At 30.4% G+C, this 5,636-nt stretch overlaps 1 long non-coding RNA gene across 5 annotated transcripts; it reads left to right on the forward strand.

The window, feature by feature from the left end:
• The first annotated feature begins 907 nt into the window (after positions 1-907).
• LOC145165927 (uncharacterized) lies at positions 908-3,482 on the forward strand. Of its 5 annotated transcripts, XR_013740236.1 has the most exons (6): positions 908-1,123; positions 1,283-1,492; positions 1,926-1,982; positions 2,138-2,343; positions 2,433-2,484; positions 3,067-3,482. It is a non-coding gene; the product is annotated as an uncharacterized LOC145165927 (long non-coding RNA). The 5 variants fall into 5 exon arrangements; XR_013740237.1 differs by lacking the exon at positions 1,283-1,492 and having other exon boundaries at positions 909-1,123; positions 2,263-2,343; XR_013740235.1 differs by lacking the exon at positions 1,283-1,492 and having other exon boundaries at positions 910-1,123.
• The last annotated feature ends 2,154 nt before the right edge of the window (positions 3,483-5,636 follow it).

Below are 5,636 nucleotides of genomic sequence, written 5' to 3' on the forward strand. Positions count from 1 at the left end.
ATTTTTTTTACCGTTTCTATTAATAATATTTTCAATTTCAGTTGCATCTTTTTTAACATGTGTAATTTTTTACGAACTTTGTAGACATCGTTTGCAATACTTTCTTAATTTTTTTATTATTTTCTTTTTTAATGTTTTTTAAAATTAGTTTTTTTTTCTAGAATAAAACTATTAGCTTCTTTAATATTTTTTTTAAGTTTTTTTTTAAAAAGTTTTATATTTTTGTTTTTTTACATGTTCATTTTATTATTATTTCAATGTTTTAAGACTAGAATTATTAAATTTCGGTGTTGATAACTATTTTCAGTTTATAAAATTAGTTTATTTAAATTTCAGTTTACTGCAGCAGTCTACAGATGTTAAAAAACAAACATGCTTCTTATTATAGACTGCAGCCGTTTGTTCCACCTCTTCTGCTACAGAGGATTGCAGAGGTGGTCCGCAGACTTCATGAATTTTCGCTTCGAAAAAACAAACAGCACCTAACTGATTTCGTTTATGCTAGCATGACTCTTATGTATAATTGTTTAGATATAGAAAACTATTTGCGTAAAAAACTAATTGACTCTAGAAACTAATTTCTGAAAGAAATTATTCGCACCCGTCGCTTAACGCGGGTAAACGGCTAGTGTGTATATATATATATATATATATATATATATATATATATATATATATATATATATATATATATTACAAGTTCGGTCAAAGACCGAATTTTAAGAGGTACAAGACCATCATGCAATATGTACAACCATTTAAATATTACAGGATCTATGGTCAACAAGTGAATTAGTGAAAGTTAAACTCACATTTCCTCAATTTCAGCCCCTTAATTTCAGCCAATTGAATTGGTCAAAACCAATTGAATATTTTTGATTGATTGTTATATATAATATCTCTCTCCCTCATTAAAACCCTAAACCAAGGTCTCTGTCACTCCTTATCGACTCAGCATTCTCATTTAAATTCCCTACAATATTTTCCCAAATCGATTCCATAGTTACGATGAATGAAATTGATTACATAAGTAACTATGAATCTAAGTTTTATAGGAGTGCAATTCCACATATTCGACCCACAACGATTGTTGCTGTTGCTTTCAAGAACAGAGACAGCGGAGGTAAAATCATGTTTGTATTTTTCGATTTTTGTGTTTTTTGTTCTCTAGGTGTTATTCTTCTTATGTTTGTTTCTTTTTTTCTTGATTTGTCATATTTGTTTCTTTGATTGTCTATTTTGTTGATTGAATTGAACTTTTTTGTTTGTTCGATCAATCAAGTGAACTGTTTTGGGTTCTCCGATGATGTCGACGCAACCATCCCCGCTATTTGTGAAATCATTATTGTCTCCACCCCTGCATGGTTGAACCACCCACCAGCAACCTTCACCATTACGTTGGTGCGATGAAAGACACACACATCACATGTACACACACCCCTTCAATAAATCCAACCCCCGCAGACTCTAGGATTCACTCCCTCCGCTCTCTGTAAGCTTTCTTCCTTCTGCCTATGAACCCTAACCACCAGCCACCGCCAACAGCACCACCACTGCACCATATCTGCTACACCTTTTGCTTGTAGCTTGATCAAAGCTCATAGAATTCACTCACAATTGAATGATGTACATGTAAACTTTGTTTCAGACCATAACACCAAATGGTATTTATTGTAACTTTTAATCCTAACATCTTTCTTTGGCCAGTTATATAACAATTCAGTCATAGAATTTGGATCCAACAAAAAATAAGTAATTGAAGTGGCCTTTTGACTTATGTCTGGCAGTGTATGCTTGGAATAAGAAATGGTCTCATGCACTTAGTCATGTTCTATACTTGAGGATAAGAGCAAGGAGAATAAAAATTTGCATGTGTGGCTCTTTTGTTTGTGTAACCTGAAATAGTGGGATGTTTCACTTTTTAGGTGCTCTGAGGAAGTTCCTTTGTCATTCTGCAATGAAGTTGTCGACGGTTTTGAGAGGTATATATCATTATATTGATTATTGATGAACTTTCTTAGTTTAGTTGATGTTTTATCTTATTACGGATCTTAAATTTTTTTAGATTTTGTCATTTTGTGTATGCCTTTTGTTTGTCAAAATCCAACCAAATGATTGTATTTTGAATTAATTATAGGTTTCCATCAGTGTAGAAGAGCGAAACAATATCATATCTTCTTAATTGTGTAAAGGTCAAATATAACTAAATTGTTGTGAGTTGTGTTAAAGGGTAAAAAATTATATGATTCATTTTGTTATAAGATGTTCTAGAAGATCCATTGGAGGTTGTGGCTGACATTTAAGAACTCAACTACTCTTAAATTTTCGGAAGATTGCGAGTTTGTAAGTTGCCATTGCTTCTATGAGCATATGTGTTTGTGAAATCCTTTTTATTCCCAACTCATTAAATATTATATATGTTTTTTTTTCAGGGAATAAGGTTGGAAGGACATCAAATGACATGGCCTTGATGTTGGTTGGCAGGTAATCCCCCACTTCCCACGTCAGGTTACCTTTTTGGCCATTTTTCTTGTTAAGTTATAGTAATGTCCTAACAAGAAAAACATCTACCTAAATATAGATTTAGGATGTTTGATTGTAGCATTGGAAATTATATAAATACCCTTCTCATCCTCATTATCAATAACCCTAAAAAATCTCTATTATCGTTGATTAGAAGTTCATGATGAATTGCAGTGTTTGGTGTTGTTTGCTTATAAATAATTAACCAATCATGTAGTCCATTCCTTGGTAATAATAGTCTCCCATCATGATTTTAAAAATTACATTAACCTGTCTTTTTCATAAATTCTGGACTGCCAAATTAAAAAACCAAAAAAATGTAAGTACAATTCTGTAAAAGAAATAGAATAAAACATGTTGCTATTTCTTTTAGTTAAATGAACAAACCAATATCTGCCGATTGAAATGTGTTTCAGGCTTTCCATCTTTTCTGGTCTAGGAAAGAAATATCAATCTAATTTTGAGTCTAAGCCAGAAATAACAATGTACTTTTTGGAATAAAGCAAGAGATAACAATGTTCCTTTATATTTTACTCTTGATAGGGTCTATAGTTGGTACCCGAGATTAAAATTTCAAAGTCATAGGTGTTGATGCTATGTTCATCTTCACTCCAACACCCACATCAACTCTTCATCATTAGTAGTTTCATCGCAAGGTTGAGAAAAGGGGGATGTGTCATTGATCCAGGTCAGGTCTGATGCCATGTATCTGATGTCAATTTATTCCTTCTGAATTGAGGTCTGAATATGATGCATAATGTCTTAATTTAGGTTTTAAAAATATCATGCCTGGTCGGATTCTTAATGAGATAATATCTGATGTAAAAAAAATTATTTTAGTTATTTTATTGTTTGATGCGAGGTCTGATGCAATTTTTTTTTGAACCCTACAATTTAAACTATCAGGGATTGTTGTTCAAAATTTTGTAAGCTAGCTAAAGTGTGTTATTTTAGTTGTACCACTACATGAGAAAACATTGGTTAAATTTAATGATGGATGATTGGATTATATAATATGTTTTTTGATCTCTATATGATAATGTATTTTTCTGCTGTCAGTTCACTAGATAAAGTAAACAAATGGAATTTAGGGACCTAACATCATGTAATCATCCACTTAGTATGATCAGAAAAACATGAAAGGGAAAAATAGACATTTTTTCGTTTTTACATTTTGTGAGATTGATTTTGCTTTTTTATTGATTTTTATTTTTCTAAAAACTAATTAATATTTTTTTGTGTATTTGCTTTTTTTATGGTATGATTGATTATTACAATTAATATGATAGATTATTAACTTCAGATTGTGGAGATGGTATGATTGATTACTACTATTGAGAATCTATAAAAGTACAAGTATTGATACCCTTCAATTTTATTTTATTTATTTATTTTTTATCATTATAATGAATTTTTTGTGCATTTAATTTCTTTATAAATTTTCTAGAAATACTCTTCTATATTTTTATATTTTTGGTACTTTATAATTTTCAGAACTGAATATTAGATATTTTAATTAAATAGCAAGCATCTATTTGCTTGCATGTTATAATATTCAAGTTACTTAGTATGCAGAAGCAACGAGGATCTAACATTTTAGTTCATCACCAGCTTCACATAGATTGTATATCTTTCAAAAATTATGTTTTTATTAGATCATATTCTTTTTTCAAGTTTCTAATATTTTGAAACAGGAAATATCTTTTTATAAGCCATATGTGAAAATTTGAGTAACAATCCAATGATTCTTAGGTAAATTAGGTCTATAATTCGCACTCGTCGCTTAGCGTGGGTAAACGACTAGTATACACACACACCAGATTTACAATAATATAACGAGTTGAGGTCGATTAGCTAGAATTCAAACACATATACAAATACGTTAACAGATAGTGGGAAGCTCATTTCAAGCTAATTATCTAATTATTGTATTTGTTAAATAGTTTGGTTTGTAAGATTATCACTGGAAACCTTTGAAATGGTGAATCATGTTAATATAAATCTTATTTTAAATTTACATGTGCTCTAATTCTTTGATTGTTAATTTATATTCTATATGTTGGTGATTTGTTTCACTAATTGTATTAAAGTGTAATGGGTTGAGTTGTTGACCAAAATCAATTTTGATGAATATTAAACAAGTAAAGAAGGCGCGGAGTGCACACTTGTTTAAGTTTATTCAAGATTAAAAGTAGACTGTCATTTAGAGGTAAGAGGCGAAGCCGCTGAACGAACGGGGGTCCGGGGGCAGCGCCCCTAGGAGCGGGGTCCAAGGGGCGGCATCCCCTGGCTTTGCATTAATCCTTATAGAAAACCCGTTTTATGACTGTTGGTAAAACTGTTTTATGACAGTTTTATCTGTTTCCAGACATGAAATTGTTTGGTGACAGTTTTCTAACAAAGGAGGTATTTAATTGAATTTTGGTAAGTTTTTTGGTACTCACGAAATTAATATTTTTTATTCTCTGTTCTGAATCTATTTTGACTCTTATCCAATCAAAAATTAGGGAGTACCACCTAAATACTTTGATTTGAAAGTGAAATCACAATTCTCAGAATATCCAAATGCCTTTATTACCTCAGATTTGTAAAACTATATTTTGACATTTAATTGCAAACCTTCTATCATGTTTTAAGAGTATTCACAATGCATAGAAATCCATAGAGTTTAATGAATTGACACATTAATTTTTATAATCGATATAATTCTATCAATTTTTTCTACAGACCACAATGTATTGAACAAAGTTCAATAGAACATTAAAAACACTAAATTATAATATATATTTAAAAATTAGAAATCTTTTTTTTTCCATTGAATATTCAATGGTCATTGAACTTTAAATTCATTGAATGCCAAAATGATATCTCACATTGATAGAGTTTTAACAATTGAATGAAAACTAGACTTGTTGTCTTATTTAACTCTACCATTGAACTCACAATGCTCTAAATATGTATCAAAATTCATATTTGTTGACGAGGACATGAACAAAGTAATATTTGTCCTTGGATTTTGTTGGAAACCATCATCAACTTTGATTGTTTTTAAATGGATTGTAAACCGCCGATCATCCTTTCTTGAATTGAATAAAACAGTTAACAGATTTTAG

This window comes from Lactuca virosa, chromosome 3, assembly GCF_052849685.1.
Source record: "Lactuca virosa cultivar CGN04683 chromosome 3, Lactuca_virosa_CGN04683_v6, whole genome shotgun sequence".
NCBI lineage: Eukaryota > Viridiplantae > Streptophyta > Magnoliopsida > Asterales > Asteraceae > Lactuca > Lactuca virosa.